The sequence below is a fragment of the Octodon degus genome, unplaced genomic scaffold, assembly GCF_000260255.1.
Source record: "Octodon degus isolate 3935 unplaced genomic scaffold, OctDeg1.0 scaffold00075, whole genome shotgun sequence".
Classification (NCBI taxonomy): domain Eukaryota; kingdom Metazoa; phylum Chordata; class Mammalia; order Rodentia; family Octodontidae; genus Octodon; species Octodon degus.
In genome coordinates, this window is record NW_004524651.1 from 4174582 (window position 1) to 4194462 (window position 19881).

General features: G+C 40.0%; 1 protein-coding gene and 1 pseudogene across 1 annotated transcript in view; both read right to left on the reverse strand.

Moving 5' to 3' along the window:
• The window catches only part of Yes1 (YES proto-oncogene 1, Src family tyrosine kinase), a 50684-nt gene extending 34420 nt beyond the window's left edge, over positions 1-16264 (reverse strand). The window contains exons 1-2 of the mRNA XM_023720422.1: positions 16171-16264; positions 14904-15117 (exon numbers count right to left, since the gene is read on the reverse strand). The gene's annotated coding sequence lies outside the window, so the exon portion shown is untranslated. The remainder of the gene's footprint in view (positions 1-14903; positions 15118-16170) is intronic.
• LOC101563673 lies at positions 1243-2428 on the reverse strand (annotated as a pseudogene).
• Positions 16265-19881: the final 3617 nt, after the last annotated feature.

Below are 19881 nucleotides of genomic sequence, written 5' to 3' on the forward strand. Positions count from 1 at the left end.
GCTGCAGTCATGATTCGCTTCCGCATATGCTGGACCCATGGGCGATCCTTACGTGGCGCACTGGGATTGGGCTCGGGAGTATCTATTAGCCAAGGGCTGGGGGATTGGAAAAGAAGAAGCTTGCTGTAAAGGGCCTGAATAAACCGCTGAAGGAAGAGCTGTGTGTTGCGTCTTCCTTGCTGGCGAGGTCGTGCGCAACACAACCTCTCTGACATTCTATTTTTTTTAATGTATTTGGTACAGGGTCTCACTACGCAGCTCAGACCTGTAGTGATCCTCCTGTTTTAGCCTCCCCAGTGCAGGAATTACAGGTGGGCCACCACACCCAGTCTACTTACTTTAAGCGTGCGCGCGCGCGCGCGCACACACACACACACACACCGTTTTCCAAACATGTACATACACTCTAGGCTTTCCTGTTTGTTTTTTGTTTTTTTGTTTTTTTAAAGGGATTTCTTCTTCCTAAAATTGCCTCTGCCCAAAATCTACCTGTTAAAAAATCCTAGCCATTCACTGATGGTGCTGTATATGTTGTTATCTGTAATTCTGGCTTTCTCTATAATTGGTAGAATTATCTCTTTTTTAAAAACCTGGTACATGGCAAACATAAATGCTGTGAATGGGTGGTAGCAGTGGAAACCAGGCCTGAGCACATACTTGGATGACAGAAAGCTGTTTCACCAGGTGCCTCTTGGGCCTGACAGGGAGCACACACAAAAGGAAGAGACAAGGGCAGGTGGACCGCTTTCACCACAGCCAGCTCAAGTGACTAAAGCAGATGTAGTGCAAATGTTGCAATCAAGTACTACAGATACACTGCTGCCTGTTTGCCTAAAGGGTCACATGGCAGTGTGGAGCCAAAGGCAGGACTCTGTCCTCATCTTGAATTCCTGTATCAGCCACAGAAAGGGTCCAAGTTTTCCCAGTGTGTGTGAACAAGGATGGACAGGTTGTGCCTTCTTCTGTGTTAGTCCACAACTCCTGGGTACAGGTATCAAGGCTCAAAGTTAGTGCTTCTCTTTTCAGTCTGTGTTCCCTGCTGCCAGCAGCAGGCTTAGGACGGACAGGGGAATACCTGGGCCCCTTGTCCCACAGCAGAGTGCCCAGCCTGAGCCTACCTTTAAACATTCCAAAAGCTCTTCAACACTAACAAAGTGTCCAAGAAAATCCACAGGGTGGCACACAGTCCCACCAAGCAGGATGTCACCTACAGTTGCATGGGCAGAGGGGCACAGGTAGCTCCTAGAGGAGCTCTGCTGTCCTCAGCTGGGTACCAGGCCTGGGAGGGCCACACAGGGTCATAGAGGCAATGTAGCTGTCCTGCATGATCTCAAAGATCATCTACTGAAGACCAAAGCAAAATGTGGAGTCAAATGGGTTGGTGACCTATGCAGGATAAATGACTGGATCAGGGGATGGGGATGAGGACCTATGCAGGATAACAGGCTTCTCCACAGGATGGCCCAAGAGCTCATGGATATGTCCCACTTGCTATAGGTTGTGCAAGTTTCTATTTGACCATCTTCATTTTCTTTCTTTATGGTTAGTGGGATCTTGAACTCACAGTGGTGATAAATATCATGCTCAGAATAATTAGTATGTAGAACAAACTTCTTCACTTCGTGTGTATTTGTATTGGAGATGTCCACTCCAAGAGTGAATTAAAATATTAGTCATTGTACTTGGATGGAATCTGTTTATGAGAAGAATGCATTTTCATCTTGTCTTCTGATTTATAGGAGACCTTATGTGGAGAGCCAAGCATGCGAAGAACATCTTGGCAGGAATCACCAAAATACACAGAATGTTCAAATATCTGCATCTTAGCCTCTGTTAATAGACCAGGTCCGCAACCTGCATCAAGTAGGCGAAGTTGTAAACCTGAGGGTCCAGTTCCATCACAAAGAAGATCTATACTCTCAGCATATACACTGCCCAGGAAACAGCTCAGTGGCATCATGGGAGCCATGGTATCTTGTAGGCTGTTACCACTATAGATGTACATTAGTTTTACAGTTGCTCCATGGGGGTATCTGGAGAGAAGCTAGACCATGAGCAAAATTGGGCTCATACTTGGGAGCTTTAGTCCATGAATCTAACTGCAAAAAGAAAGACAGCCCTCTGAAGTTGAGGTGAAATAGCTGCTTGGTGGAATGGTATACTCCAGGATGAGTTGCGCCAAAAGACTGGTCAATCTTTCAGTGGTGGGAGCTATGGCTTAAGAGTTGAAGTGCACTCCGCAGTATTTTAACTTTACTTGAGTCACGTCATATACTTCAATCACCTTAAATCTCTGAAAGCATCAAACAGTAATTTGATCCCATCCTGAGTCAGGTTAAGGATGAGGTCATGGCTTAGGGGATACCAGCATGAATTCCCACTGCTTGTTCCCCAGAGTGTGTTCAGGCACCACCTCCAGGTCCAGCATTGGTTTGGCTGGCCAGGCCCACGCGGCCTCCCTGTGGCAGGGCAGATGGGACCAGACCTGCCAGACACTATCCTATTCATGTCTGTGGAGACAGTAATGTGGATTTCATTAATTGACTTACTTTTCCCTCTTTTTTGCCAAACTGGAGTGAGCCCAGGAAGTGTTGTGCTGTTTCCCCTACCTTTTAAATTTTGAGAAAGAGTGTCCCTGAACTGCTCAGGTTGGCCTTGAACTTTCCATTGTCTCACCTCAGCTTCTTGTGGAGCTGAGTCGACAGGTAGGCACTGCCATGCCTTGTTCAATTCACTTACTGTTAAAGGTCATTCTTAAGTAGCTTTCTCCTTATCATAACATTCAGAGAAAATAAGTGAGTGATAAGATAAACACTTACAACCTCAGCTATATAATACTAATTTAGAATGTAGTTATATGAGATGTGATTTTTAAAAAATATATTTATTTATTTAATGTTAGTAAGGGTCTACAGGGTCTCACTATGTAGAACGGACTCGGAATGATGTGCCTGTTTTCCGCCTCCCAAGCACTGCGGTTACAGGCACACGCCACCACGCCCAGTCTCACCCAGTCTCCATTGCCCTGTCAGGGCACCCCTGGGGAGGGGCTGGCACGGTACGCTGGGGATGAAACCCCTTTAATCCGCTCAGATGTTTGGCCAGCCTGTATCAGTAACTTTTTAAAATATGAGATATGATTGAAAAATACATATTTAAATTTAAAAACAAATTTACTACAGTAAAAGACACATCACCAAGAAGCCCCCACATAATCCTCCCCCTCACTTCTAACACAAGTATCTCTCATTGTTCTTGTCACTTTCCAAAGCAGTTCTGGATATTCTTTTTTTGTGGGCATCACAACTAAAGTTGCACTGTTGAAGCTGTCTCAATGTTCTAAATCAATGAAAAATGTGGTAAACAAGTACCAGATCCAAAGAATAAGGACTGTGGTAACGCTCTGACCTGACTTTCCATTGGATGGCATTTGGCAGTAGACATTTACTTTTTTTTTTAATCGTACCTTGTAAAGACACGAAAGAGGACTTCCAGATCTGTTTCAAAAAGCAGCAAGAATAAAAGTGTGCCTGAAGGGAAGCAGAGGACTTGGAGAAGGGATTAATAGCAATGAGTCTTTTACTTTATTTTTTACGTATCTGGTACAGGGTCTCACTATGCAGCTCAGACTTGAAGTGATCTTCCCATTTTTGGCCTCCCCAGCACTGGGATTACAGGCATGCGCCATCACGTCCAGTCTTGGTCATCAGCTCAGCATGTGGTGCCAAGGATAGAACCCCAGTCTCTGTGCTTGCCTAAGCAGGCGCTTGGTCTGCTGAGCTATCTCACTGGCCTGGAAAAATCTTTTAAACCACATACAGAAGTAGAATCCTTAAAGGAAAAGACTAATAGATATGATTATGTAACTTTCAGATGGAGGGGAACTTAAGTAAAGCTAAAGATACGAAAATATCTTCGTATTTGGATTATGTTCTTTCTTTCAATATACACATAAATGTACAGATATGAAAGTTTGTTGACATACTTAATATCAACAACTGTTACACAAGCAAAGAAAATGGGAGAACCAAGAGGCAATTTACAAAGAAATATGAAAGCCAATTATCATGTGAAAATAAAGTACACCAAAATTCTCAGTCTTCAGTAAACGCAAACTAAAACAAGATACTTTTGTACATATATCAGACTGAAAAATCCTAACTCAATGCCCAAGACTAAATTTCAGCCAACTGTTAATAAATATCCATTAAGTGTTAAACTGAAGAAAAATATAAAAATACCACTGCAAGGAACTAGCAAAATTAATATGCATATTCTAAATATTAAAGACATTGACAATTACAAAAGTTAGTTTTAGAAAAAATAGTTGTATAAAGGAGTACAATGATGAGGAAGAAGCCAACTATTTTAATTTTTTTTTCAATTTCACAGTAGGCTGTGATGTAGCACACCAATTCAAGAGAGGACATTGTAATTATCCACTCCCTGTTTCCTTAATTCCTCATCTTCAGTCTTCTTCATTCTGAAGCCTTTCTTAAGGGCACTACACCTAGCTTCAAGTCCTCTCCTTCAGAAACTTTTTTCTCCACCTTATCACAAGCCTTACAACACTACTATTCTTACTCTGTCCTCCAGGTTTTTTGTTTTTGTTTTTTTTTTTTTGTAGTATCAGGGATTGAACTCAGGACCTTATGCTTGCCAGGCAAGCACTTATTCCACTGAGCTACCTCGGTTTTTTTTCTTTTTCTTTTTTTTTTTTTTGCGGAACCGGTGATTGAACTCAGGCCCTTGCACTTGCCAGGAAAGCGCTTATTCCACTAAGCCATCTCCCTGGCCCCCCCCCTTTTTTTTTTAAATGTATATTTCGTATAGGATCTCACTACCCAGTTCAGACTCGTAGTGATCCTCCTCTTTTCAGCCTCCACAGAGGAGGGATTACAGGCATGCACCACCACACCCAGTCTTGGTGGTTGGTTAAGTGTGCCCAGGGGTAGGGCCAGTGCAGTAAAACTCTAGTCTCGGCATTTGCCTAAGCAGGTACTTAGTCCGCTGAGATATCTCACTGGCCCTCAGCTCCTTTTCTTAATCCAAAATTTTTGACCCAATATGTCACATCCACTATACCCCTTTCACCAACAGCTCCAAGACAGATCCCCATTTTCAATCTTTTCTACCAAAAAAACAGTATCAACACTTAGGAAGTATGACGGCCACTCATCCTGTTCAGAAACACTTACTAAAGATACAGGATGGAAGGGGTGGCCAAATAGCTCAAGTAAAGTGCCGGCCCCGCCCCCAGGGCACACTGAGATGGCAACTGAGATGGGCATGGTGGAATGTGCCAGTAATCCCAGCTCTTGGGAGGCTATAAACAGGCAGATCACTACGAGTCCAATCTAGTATTGACACCCTGAACACTCCCCCATATATATATATATATAGGATGTGACTTATATTTTTAAGTGAACAGGTTGCCTTAGAAACATACTTTTATGGGACAATCTCTTCCAAGTTGCAAACTACAAACAGATACGTATTTATTAACAATATATATGCTACTAGGCACTGTTAACAGCTGAGTATGGCAAGAAATGGTCCCTTTTCTTTAAAAAGAACACACAAAAAAAATTTGAAAAATAAAAAGAACACAAATAAGCATAAGAAACTGTCCCCTCCTCTACTTTTTTTTTTAATATTTATTTATTTTTATTTATTACATTTATTTATTGTGTGTGTGTGTGTGTGTGGCCAGCTCAGCCCACCAGGGGGCGGGGCTGGCTGGCATGTGGCGCTGGGGGATCGAACCGAGGTCCCTGTGCTTTGCCAAGCTTGTTTCAAGTAGGTGCTTTAGACCACTGAGCCATCTCTCCAGCCCCCCCTCGTCTACTTGATATGGAACCCACGGCCTTGTTACATTAGGCAAGTGTTTTGAATTCTGACTCTAAGCATCAGAAACAAATAGAGTACTAAAAAATGTAAAATCTGCTTCAGGGAAAAAAATGCTAGAATGGAGGGAGCTACAAATGCTATAGGAATACATCAGAAGTCATCAGCTCTGTCTTGCGTTCTCAGGAATGAAAGCTTTGCAAAAGAAGTGATGTGCGAGGAAGCCCTTGCAGAGCTGGACATTTCCAGGAACACAAAACAGGATATTCCAGGATGCCAAAAGAGTATGTAGACGGCTCAAATACTAGGGGTGGGGGGTTGGAGGGAGGAGGAGCAATGTGTGCTTAGGGAACAGAAAACTGCTCTGTGGCAGGAACATATGGAGGTATTTGTAAGTATGGCACGATGGGCAGCCACAAGTAGAGGATTGATATATAAAGATTATTTGTTACTTGAGAAGTTTTGGACTATAGAGGTCTAAGAAGGACAACTGTAGTCTGCATACAAGTTTTTCAAACTAAGTAAAATAAAACAAAAGATACCAAGAATTTTAAATAGTTAATAGCAAGAGAAGATACAAATGTAAGTATAATCATAATGCACTGTAGAGTAGAAAGAAGAGGCAAAAACGGATCAATAATGAGTTGCAGATGTTCACTTTAAGTGTGGGTGGAACAGATCATGAAGTGACAAAGGACTAAAAACATATGTCTAAAGTTCAAAAAAGGATAGAAACCAGGGAAAGATTAAACAAAAGTATATTCATAGCTTAACCAACTCTTTCATTAATAATAAAACTCAACCAAGGTGTAGCTCTGGAGGGAAGAATGAATTCAACATTGGGCAACACAACAACACACAAGAAATGCACAAGAAAAGAAATAGGCAACAACAATTAAACCTGGGAATACTTCCACCCTAGAAAAGGCAGTTAGTTATTAACAAGAGAAACTTCCAACTGTATCTATGGTATTTACTTTCTTGAAAGAAAACAATAATAAATGTTGGGCCAGCAAGATAGCTCAGCAGACTAAGTGCCTGCTTAGGCAAACACAGGGACGGGGCTTTGATTCCTAGCACCACATGCTGTGCCGGCCCCACCCCTGGGCACACTGAGCCCAAAGAGTCCGGGTGTGGTGGTACATGCCTGTAATCCCAGTGCTGGGGAGGCTGAAAACAGGAGGATCATTATGAGTTTGAGCTGCATAGCGAGAAAAAATAGTTTAAGTATTGGGGGAAAATAAAAAAAATTAATGTGTTAAATGAATAATAGTTATTTTCATTTAAAGGGTTTTAAAAATATCTGTTTTTGTGAAAGGGTCTTACTATGTAGTGCAGGCTGGCCTTGAACTCTTATGTAGTCCAGGCTAGCCTTAAACTTAAGAGATCCTTCTGCCTCAGCCTCCCAAGTGCTGGGATTATAGGTGTGTGGCATCATTTCTGGAAACTTCAAAGTATTTTCTAATTAAGCAAACCTTTAATAAGAAATAAGTAATACACTAGGAAAAAAGGGACAGGCTTTCAAGAAGAAAATGAAGTGGCATTTAAATGAATTTTAAAAGGCCAGCTACTTAGTAATTAGGATCCCACCTTATCTATCTAGCAGTGCTGGGAACTGAATCCAGGGCCATCACACTAAGCTACATCTGCAGATTTATTTATTTTCCTTTTTCTCTTTGGAGACAGTCTTTTTAAATTGCCCAGGCTGGGGTGATCGGCCTGTTTCAGGCTCTCAGAGTGCTAGGATTACAGGCGTGCACCACTATGCCTGCTTCCACTGGTGATGTTAGCAAGAGTGCTTCTCTTTCCATTTCTTCCCTAGTGCCAGGGACAGAATTCAGGGTCCCATGCAAGCTAGGCAAGTCTTCTATCAGCCCAGCAAGAACATTCCTTTAGTATCATAAAGACAAAGGATACACTGTAGTGATCTGAATTAATTAATCATTAGGTAGACAGAGAATTTTTGGGTTATAACGTATTAGTAAGTTGGTAATACACACTTATTATCAAGACACCTATGTAATTCGTCTAGTCCACTGATTCTCTCCATCATTAAGTGTATAATCTAACACAACAGATACTTCCAGTCTTGTCCTTCATTGATAAAAGAACCCTCATTTGACTTACTCTTCACCTGCAAAGTCCTTTGGGGGCCTTGGCACCTATTTAGACTTAGGTAACACTGAATTACTTAACTCACTCAGGAGCTCTTATTGCCTTGCCAGTTTGCTGACTGATCCACAAGCACAGGCTTCTAGAAAGTTTTTCTAACTTGTAAAAAAGGAATATAATACAGGAATGTTCCCTTTTTTTCTTTAACATCTGTGATGCTAAATCTGGGGTAGCCATGCAGAGACCACCAAGTACCTACCAGAGGAGAAGGTAGGAAGATGAAGAGACCTGGCGCCTACATGAAGTTCAAGGACTAAATAACCCCAAAACACCTGAGCTCCAGAACCTCACTCTGAGACAACAAATGCCTACTGTACTAGCCAGCTTTAGTCTGGCTCTGTTACTTGCAGCTAAAAGGATATCTAGAATGCACAGGGGTACACAACTGTTGTCTCAGGTATTTGGGGTTGGGGACCCAAATCACTTGACAATGCTCAATACAGTAAATCTCTTTTCAACAAACAGGATTTAATATTATAACAAAATAATTCTAAACTTCCCTTAAAGTATTTATATAAATATAAAATAGCCTTAAAGTTATAAAATTTATACCTTTTTCTAATTTTTTAAATGAACTACTATAAAATGTATCAATTTTAAACATAAGGTTCAGTGAGTTTTTGCAATCATATAAAACTATACAACCAACATTAAAACCACATTATAGACTTTTTAAATGAATTACTATAAAATTCACCCATCTTAATTAAGCACAAGGTTCAGTGAATTTTTGGATTTTTTTTCTTCCTGCATTTAGTACAGGGTCTACAGGGCCTCACCACCCAGATCGAACTCAGTGATCCTCCTGCTTTCAGTCTTCCAAGTGCTGCAATTATAGGCACATGCCACCACACCCAGTCTTCAATTGCCTTTCAATGTGCCCCTGGGGTGACGCCGGCACGGTACCTTGAGGATTGAACCCCGGTCCCTGTGTCTACCTAAGCAGGAGCTTTAGTTTGCTAAGCTATCTGGCCAGCCCCTCAATGAATTTTTGTGAGTGTATAACGCTATACAACCAACACTAACATCACAATATAAAATATTTTAATCATTTCCGAAAAGTTGTGAAGCACCTTTCCCAGGCAATCTTCATTCCAAATCTAAACAACCAATGATTTTTACTCAAGATTTATCTTTCCTAGAAATTTACACAAATAGAATCATATCACTGTAATTTTTGTATTTTTTCATTAAACTTTCCAAATTGTTGCATATTTCAATAGGTCATTAATTTCTACTTGTGTGAAGAATTTCATTACATGGCTATAACTATATTTTCTTTCTGATGGTTTTTTGAGTTGTTCCTGTTTAGGCTATTAGAAAGAAAGCTGCTACAAACAATCCAACAAGTCTTTGAAGTCTTTGGGTGGGTGTATGTGCGTCATTCTTTCCACCTACCCGAAATTACCTAGGAATGGAGCTGCATCAGTCAGTGTTCACTAGAGGAACAGATTTAATGAAGGTATACACACACACACGAGATATATCCATATATAAATACAGGAGTTTATAAGGTAGGCTTACAGTGGTCACCCGTAGATCAGGTGTGGAAGAGTATGAAAGGGCCACTTGCATGCTGGACATCTAGTGTATCTAGTCCAGTCAAAAAAAGGCCTGGAGCTCACCACAGAGTCCTGTTTGAGGAAGTCTGGAGATGGATGTCCAAGGGGGATAGCAAAGACTGAAGCTCCTCCAAAGCAACAGAAAACCCTTTTTGTTTTACTTTTTATTCCAACCAGGGTACAAGCCTAACAGCTAATGTCTCTCCAACTCATTATGAGGCTTTTTTTTTTTTTCTTTTTAATTTTATGTATTTGGTACAGGGTCTCACTACACAGCTCTGACTTGTAGTGATCCTCTTGTTTCAGCCTCCCTAGCACTGGGATTACAGGCGTGCACCAGCACACGGTGTGCCCAGAGAGTTATCTTGTGGCTGAGCCAGGCTTCCCTCTTTAGTAAATCCATCATCGAGACACACCTAGAAACCTGCTAAGCCAACCAGCTGGATGCTTCTGATTCAAACTGACAGCCTGGCTAACTATCACACTTAGCTGTTTAAATTTAAACATATTCTTTACTGCAAAGCTGTTAAGCAGTTTTCCGTATCAGCTATTTTGGATTGCCACCTATAATGAATTTAAATTTAAGCTGCTTCACATCCTCAAAAATCCATTAGATGTATGCATGGGTCTACCTAGATAGGATCCAAATACTCTGTACACCTATCTTTTACATTTCACTCTAGGAAGCTTTGGCAATTGAAATATTTATCAAAAAGTAGCAGACAAAATACATCTGAACTGATGCTATATTTACTATGAAAGTAGACCTTTACTATATGAATAATGTAAAAATCATAAAAATAGTAAATTAACCATTGATTTCTAGTTCAGATAGAAATAACAGTCAAGAGCTGAATAAATGCTAAACATCTTTATCATTAATTTGCCAAAATCTATAAAAAGCACCTTAATAGCAAACTCATCCTCTGAGGTATATTATTTTTTTATTTAAATCAGGTTCAGTGCCAGCCTAAGAATGCACATTACTAGGATACAATGAGAACTATCTTATACTTCGTAATGCTTCTAACATTCTCTCATTAAAAAAATTAAAATATTGCTGGGCATATAATCTCAGTTTCTGGGAGGCTAAGGCTGGAGGCCAGCTTGGGCTACAAAGCGAGTTCAAGGCCAACCTGAACTACATAGTGATACTGTCTCAAAGGCCAAAAAAAAAAAAAAAAAAAAAGGAGTATAACTTATGTAAAATTCTCCTTTATTAATAGGCCTGCAAGTTCTGACAAGTGCATACAGCTATGGCAATCAATGCCACATATTATGGTTTATGTCTAGTTGTCTAAGCCTCATGCAGTTATGGGGCAGATTTCTAGAGTTTGTGAGATTAATCCATGATCCAGTGCTGGGATTACGGGTGTGAGCACTACACCCAGCCTGGGGTGGGTAGCCTGAATGCAACATGAAAGACAGACTTGGTCTCTGTTGCCATTGTTATTGCTGCTACCCTTCCCTTTTGGCTTTGCTCTTTGCTGTTTTCCACCACCATGAACTGCTGTCCTCTGCCATGTGCCACTCTGCCTTGGAGCTAGCCGAGTATGGACTGAAACCTCCACAAACCATGAGCTAAATAATAAATAAACCTTTCCTTCCTTAATTTTGGGTGTTGGGTATTTTGTCCCAGCAATAAGAGAAAAGTAACTAAGACATCACATCAATCACAATAAAAAGCTATTCTACAGCCCCCTACATTCCTCTGTGCCTTTCTGTAGCAGTCTTCCTGCTAGCTCCAGGGCATCACCAACCTGACTTCTGTGCTTACAGCTGTGCATTTCCAAACACCACAGTAACTGTATTAGATAGTACACTATGCAACATTCTGATTCTGATTTCTTTCACCTTTGTAGAGACCCCTGCCTCTGTATCAGTGTTCATTTCTTCTTACTACCAAGTCCTATGTCATAGTATGCATATACAATTTGTTTACTCATTCTCCAGCGGAGGAGCACATGAATCGTATTTGAAAACTAGAAACAGAGCCATTGTGATCATACCCCTATACATTTTCTGTGAGTGTAAGCTTTCATTTCAGTTAAGTAAATACCCAGGAGTAAAAACTGCTGAATTACATGGAAGTAGAACTTCATGAGAAACGACATGACTTTCCTAAAACAGCTTTAACACTTTTTATTCTCACTATCAAAATGAAGATTCCAATTGCCTCATGTTCTTTACACTTGTTATCAGGTATTTGTTTTTTCAAGTCATCCTTATAGGCATAAAGTGATACCTCTTTGTAGTTTTAATTTACAATTCCTAATGATTAAGCACCTGACACTGAACATGCTTTCAGGAGTTTGCTTCTTACTTATTTATATTTTAGGGAAGTGTATGTTCAAGTCAATTCTTTACTTGGGCACTCTTCTGCTATGTTCAGGAAACAAAAATACTATTTTCAAACAGGCATGGTGGTGCGCACCTGTTCCAGCACTCAGGCTGAGTTCAAGGCCAGCCTCAACTACGTAATGAAACCCCATGTCCACCTCACTGCCCAAAAAAGTATCATTATAGTACTACTATATTTTTACATATTCTTCAATCATGTTGACTCATATATACATCAAGAATTAAAAAAACTGATGATTGGTCTCTGCTGAGAATTCTTCACCAGACAACTTCCTGTTTTCAACTAGAAATATGAACTCTTCACTCAGTCATACTGACCCACTTAAAGCTGAATTCCATAGATGCTCTAAAGAAAGCAATATCTGGTTCTCTTAAACAGAATTTGTTGAAAATTTATCCATATCTCACTGAATTAACTTGGTATCTTTGTCAAAAATTATCCTTATATGCTTGGGTCTATTTCTATATTTGTTCCATGTCTATGTTACTGCCTTTATTATTATAGCTTTACAATAAGTCCTTGTCTTTTCTCATTGCTGAGACAAAATACTTGGTATCCAAAATTAAAGGAGAGGTTTCTTTAGCTCAAAATTTATAGAGGTTTTAGTCCATAATCAGCTGTGTCCACGGTAGGGTGAGTTGGCAGAGAGGCACCGCGTGGCACCCACAAGGTAACAAAAACAAGGGAGGGAAAGGCAAACCTCTTTTTGTTGCTTATACTGCATGCAGGCTACCTGCTGTAGGGTGGGTATAGCGCACATACCTTTAACCTAGCCAGAACCATTCCAAAACCATGAGTGGGCTGTTTTACTAATTGAACACTCTTGACCCCTGCACCACACACTCTACATGGAGCCATCTCTGAAAGCCCTCCCTCTATGATTATGTGAGGTTCTGGGGGACAACAACACACAAGCCGTAAGAGTCTTGAAATCAGACAACGTAAGACCTCCAGTTTTTTCATCTTTTTCAAAATTGCTCTGGACACTCAAGGCAGGGGTAGCACATTTTCTTTGTAAAGGGCTGTACAACAAACACCTTAAGCTTTAGACCACATGGTCTCTGTAAGGATGGCCTGGCTCTGTCATGATACTGCAAAATCAGCAATACATAATACATGAACATATTAAGTATGTCAGGATTGCAATAAAGTATTCTCCAAAAACAGATGATGGGCCAGATTTGGCCCACAAGTCATAGTCTGCAAATCACGTACTGGCATCTTTGTGTTTCCCCACAAATTTTACAATTAAATTAGTCTGTCAGTCTCTCCAGGAATGCCTGCTGGGATTTTGATTTGGGCAACATTAAATCTATAGAACAATTTGGGGAAAATTGACACCTTAAGAATATTGATCTCTTGATCCATCAAACCATTATTACATTTATTTGGGTCTTACAAACTTTTTCTCAGCAATTTTTTGTAGTTTTCAGTGTATGGGTCTTGTCCAATTCTTGTTATCTCTAGGCATCTCATTTTTTTTTATACTACTACAAATGTTATCACTTTATTTCTATTTTCAATTGTTCAACCCATAGTCACACATGTATATTGTATAGTAACATCTGTATGCCGACTGTGTTACAGTGACTGTTAAACTTACCCGTTTTACTAGCTAAAAAAGTCTCACGGGACTTTGTACATTAAGATCATGTATACAAATAAACAGCTTTGTTTTTCCCTTCATGTACACCTCTCCCCCACTGCTTTAATCCACTGGGAAGCACCTCCAGCACAACACTGAACAAAAGCCAGAAAAGAAAGCAGTTTTGCCTGGCTTCTGACCAGAAGAGGGAGGCTCCAGTGTGTCACCTTCATTAAATCACTGCCTTAAGGACTTTCTGATAGCTGACCTTCCTCAAGCTGAGCGTTTTCTTCTAATTCTTTATTTACTGAGATTTAATCATAAATAGAGGTGCTCAATTTCATCATAAGTTTTCCTCCCTATTCTTAGATGATCATTAAGTCTGACTCAATTGATAACAAAATGATAGTAAATGATTTTTTAGTATTCAATCAAACCTGGCACCTTTGCATTCTTTTGGATAAAATCCATTTGGCTGGAGTATTAAATGAGTTTTATGTTTCTGACAGCTAGTATTTTTCTGTCAAACATTTTGTGCCTGTGATCAAAAGACATACTGTATGTCTTTAGTAAATTCTGTATTTTGGGGAATCAAAGTAATACTGGCCTCATGTTCCAAAAAGTGCTTTTTTTTTTTTTTTTTGCGGAACCAGGGATTGAACTCAGGCCCTTGTGCTCGCCAGGGAAGCGCTTATTTACTGAGCCATCTACCCAGCCCTCTTCCCCCCCCTTTTTTTAAATTAAAAGTTTAAAGGGTTGGCCAAATTGCTCAGCAGACTAAGCGCCTGCTTAGGCAGAGTGCAGCAGTCAGGGTTTGATCCTTAGCGTGCTGTGCCAGCCACGCCCCTGGGGTGTGCTGGGACGGTGACTGAGACTGGGCATGGTGATGCATGCCTGTAATCCCAGCCTTTGGGGGACTGTAAATACGATGACAAGTTTGATAGTGAAACTCTATAGACCCTGTATTAAATACATACAACAAAAATTTTTAAAAAAACCCAAGAGTTTATGATTGTTATTATTTCCTCCTTAAATGTTAAAAAAAAAAAAGTCACCAGTGAAGATATTTAAGCCTGGAAATTTCAATCACAAATTCAATCTCTTTAATATATAGATTTATTCATATTCTTAATTTTTACTATAAAATTCCTTTAATGACCTAGTTTAGGCTCATGGTTCCTCAGACCCCTGCAGTCTGTCAACTCACATTAAGCAAGCATCTTTTAGCTTTATAGTTTTACTCTATGCATATACATCCAGCAGAACACCACAGAAATCACTGAATGCACATTTTCAGTACTTATTGTGTCCTTCTGCTAGAACTATGTCTTGCAACTTCCAGCTGCTTCAGTCTCCCTAAATTCTTATCTCTTACCTCTTTCTTCAGTGTGTCAAGATCTCTCTTCTCTGCCTCCAGGCAAAGTTGGTATGTGTAGGTGAATGGAGTCACCAGGTATACTCCCCTTCTTTCAGGAACCATAGCCCTCCACTGCTGTTGTCCAATGCATAGAAAATATTGTTTCAATTTATTCTGTCCAGATTTTCAAATTTTTTTTTGGTAGGGGTGTTATGGCCATTTTAAGTAAAACCTAGAAAAACAATTCCTTTATTTTAATGTTAATGAAGTGCAGGGAGTTATTAATCTCTAAAACAAATTTTGACTGGGTGTGGTGGAACACACTTGTAATCCCCAGTACTCTTAGAAGCACAATGACTACAAGTTTGAGCTCATCCTGGACAACTTAGCAAAACCCTGTTTGAAAATAAAAGGGCTGGAGATGTAACTTAGTGCAAAAGCCCTGGGTTAAATCTCCAATACCAAAAAAAAAAAGTTAAAATTAAGATTCTAAGTATTTCATTATAATCTGGGTAAGTGCTCTGCAGTATTTTTTCTTTTTTGCGGAATCAGGGATCGAACTCAGGCCCTTGCGCTTGCCAGGCAAGCACTTATTCTACTGAGCCATCTCCCCAGCCCCAGTACTTTTTCTTTTGTATAATTTCAAGAACAAAAACATTTTTAAAAGCACATCTTTATCTGCTCAATAAATTTTATGCACAGCTTAATGTTAGGCTTTTTGAGATAGAAAAAGGGGTTTATTGTGAAGAGAAATGTGGCAATAGGGAAGACAAAACACCACCATATAAAAATCAGAAACTACAGAACAGTCTGATCATATAATCCCAAAAGCAGTTCAAATTTGATCGCAGATTTCAACAACAATCACTGCTCTATCATCAGATGTTCACTGCTTCCTAACCATAATGTGGACTCACCCCTGTTCTATATTTCTGAGGAATTTGGGGTGTGTTTGTGTGTCCGTGTGTGTATGTGTGTATCCATGTCCGTGCAGGCACATGCACTGATAGGGATGACTAGACCCAGGGCCAGCAGCATGCTAGTCAAATACTCTACCATCAGGTTACACCTCCAGGCTTGCACTTGTGATGTTTTTAACCAACTACCTCACTCTACCGACACAGCTATTCTGTATCTACCTCAGAATGCCTACTTAAAATTTTTATTCATTTATGGGACACTCCAGATTCTTCAATATTCCAGTCCCTCCCTGATTTGCCCATTTATGTCTGTGCATTTGAATGAACAAGATTAAAAGCAGAATACTACTATTAAATTGCCTAACCTATGACAAGTTGTGGCTTGGCTGGCAGCTCACTGTATGTTCGGTCTCCTTAGAAGGCAGCAGGTGATGACCCATCAGTTCAGCATAATCTCTTCTTTATAAGTCTCCTAGACAGACTGTGAATGAACAGCGAGTATAGACATGCAATTCCAAGCAAAATACATTAAGAGTTAAGACCTCAAATTTCAAACCAACCTCTACATTAGATCCCTTTTCTTTAACAGAAATGAAGCCAGAGGTCTGGAAAATGAATGTTTAATGCTGACAGGCAAGATTTCAGGGACACAGAAGTAAAATGGCCCTTTCCTACTTCTTATAGGCCAACTTGTTATCCTCCAAAAAAAAGTTAATCATTATACTCAAAAAGGTGAATCATGGCTGGGCATGGTGGTACATGCCTACAATCTCAGCATTCAGGAGGCTGAGGCAGGAGGATCACTGTGTTTGCTTGGGCTAAACAATAAGACCCTGTCTGAAAATTAGAAAAAAAAAATCTGAGTCATTATATTGTCCATTTCAAAATCCTGTAGGGTAGTAGTGACAGCACTAAAAAAAATGCTACCTAGGCTTTAAAATTCTTAAGGCTTTCAAAACTCTGGCCTTTGGAAAGCTGTCCATTACAATTTTCCACTTCTCTTTCCACATATCCTTATTTCTGCAAAGATTATTCCAATTATCCCATTTCTTACACTTAGTTAAAATATAACCTAATCTCTGGACATAGTGGTGTTTTCCTATAATCCTAACACTAAAGAAGGCTAAACAGGAGGATTTCAAGTTCAAACACAGCACAGGCGACTTAGTGACTTAGCTCAAGACTATATTTCATGGGGCTGGTGAGATGGCTCAGTGGTCTAAAGCACTTACTTGGAACAAGCTTAGCAAAGCACATGGACCACGGTTCAATCCCCCAGCACCACATGCCAGTCAGCCCCGCCCCCTGGTGGGCTGAGCTGGCCACACACACACACACACACACAAATAAATAAATAAATAAAATTTTAAAAAAAGACTATGTTTCAAATTAAAAAAAAAAAAAAAACCAAAAAACCCTGAAGTTTAAAAAAAGGCTAGGGACACAGCTTGGCATGGACCCTTCATGATGATTCCTCAAACACAAACAAAAAAGCCTCTAGTTTATTTTATTTCTGACTCTGCTTGATGCGTCCACTATATTAAAACTTCCACAACTGGGCCGGGGAAATGGCTCAGTAGAATAAGTGCTTGCCTGGCAAGCGCAAGGGCCTGAGTTCAATCCCTGGTTCTGCCAAAAAAATAAATAAATAAAAATAAAAAATAAAACTTCCACAATGGCCAAGTTTCAATCATCTCATCTGACTTGACCTGCTAGTCACATTTGACAGAGGCTTTTTTTTTTTGGTACTGGGGATCGAACTCAAGATCTTGTGCTTGCCAGGCAGGCACTTAAGCAACTGAGCTATCTCCTCAGCAATTTTTTTTTTTTTTCTTTTTTTTGGTTGATAGAGGCTTCTTAATAGCTACAAATAAAATCACAACTCCTTAACTTGATATTCCAGGCTAATATCTGCTTTTCCTCTCACTTGTTCATCTTCCAAAGCAGTCTTGGGGTTAGGGGAGACAAAAAAAAAAAAAAAAAAAAAAATCCATTTAGACATTAACTATGAAAACCAGGCGGCAGACTTGTGTAGCAGAGAGCAGGATGTACAAAAGCCCCTTCACAAGAGAACAGAGCAGGGTCCTGTTTGGTTCTGCAGTTCTAGGGATTAAATCCAAGGTCTTCACACTGAGCTACAGCTTCAGCCCTTTTGGTTTTTTGAGGCAGGGTCTTGTTAAGTCACCCATTCTGGGCTCAACCTTGTGATCCTCATGTCTCCTGCAGTGCTGGGACTGTAGGTATGTGCCACTGCACCTGGTCAAAGTGTGTTTTTAAAACCTTAAGTAGTTAGTGTTGAAGTACAACTGAAGAGTCCAGAAGGGACCCAGGCATGGTGGCACATAACTAATACCAGCACCCTGGGAGGTGGAAGCAAGAGGATCACAAGTTCAAGCCCACCCGAGGCAATTTAGTAAGATTCTATCTCAACATAAAATTGAGACAGAAACATAGCTCAGTGTGAAGGACCTGTATTCAACAATCTCAAGTTACCCTCCTCCAAAAAGAGTAAGGAGGGGAAAGATGAATCCAGGATAGTAATAGGGAAGAGTCTATTCAATAAGATGTTTTATTCCCTTCCTAAATCAAACTGCAATATGATTACTGACTTAATTTTTGTTGAAAGAATAAATCACTGAACTGTAATGTGATTCATTTCTATACAACTACCACCTAATATTTATATACCCTCAAAGATTCAGTATAGCAAAAGATCTAGAAATACTGCAAAGGTTTTCAACTACATCATTCCTAACATACCAATTCTCTAAGTCAGATCAAAATGTTTCAACTTTATATTGGTTGTCATATATTAAGATCATGTATAGTGTATGAAAACCTGTTTTATAACAGCATGTTTAGTAAAGCTGGAACAAACTTGAAATGACTTTTTCATGTATCTGGATCAATCACTAGTAAATATCACATTATACCACACAGTGTATTAAACTATTTTAAAAATAATATTGTATATACACAGTGCTTTATGCCTCCAGAGGCTTTCAATATTATCGAGGGCTGGGGAGACAGCTCAGCTGTCTAAGTGCCTGATTGGCAAGCACAAGGACCCAGGTTCCCTGGTCCCACATGCTGTGCTAGCCCCACAACCCCTGGTACACCATGCCAAAACCAAAACTGGACATGGTGGTGCATGCCTGTAATCCTAGGGCTGGGCAGGCTGAGGCAGGAGGATCATTACAAATCCAAGCTGTGTAGCAAGACCGCATACCAAATAAATAAATATTTATAAATAAATATACTATGGAATCTGATCCCATAAACAAGGAGGAGCAGGCATGTCCTCCATCTAATGCTAGAGAACCTGAGGCCAAGGAAGGCTAGCTTGGTTAAGGAGATAGGGCTGAATGGGAGTAAAACCCAGAGCTGGGTCTCCTGCCCTGTAAACTATATTTTTTTCCATCACCCACACAGCCTCTGGGGAAGCATTTATGACATTTTCTGTTCATTGATAAGTCATTAAATAGTGGACCTTTAGAATATGAGACAAACGTGTTAACACTGTTGGCAGTCAATTCCACTGTTTAACAGACAAGTCTACTAACTTGGAAAACTGTCTCCTCTCACCATGACCACAGCAGCATTATTAGCAATGGTAATTTCAAATTCTCAAAACAATTTAGCCAATTTAACATTAACATTTTCCAATTTCAGAAAGATTCAGATGTACATTATTTCTAACGTTCGCAAGTTTACCAGTTGTGACATTACATACCAGATTCAGTTGGGGGATGGAATGGGGAAGGAAAGCCCTCGTCTGGCATTTTCCCTGGGTGGCTTTAACTTACAGTGGTTTTTAAATTCCAAAGAAATTCTAAAGAAATTACAGATTTAATTTCGGAAGATAAAAAATGAACAATCTCTACAGGTCAAGAGCTTCACAGGTCATAAGCACACTCAGTGATTTTTCCTTCATTTTAAAGTCCCTTCCTTTTAGCATGGAGCACAAAGGGTAGGTAGGACCATAAAGAACAGCACACACTGCCGCTGAGAGGAGGAAGCAGCAGACTAAAGAGCATGTACTTTGTCTCGCAAAAGCAAACAAAGAGCTTAATTTT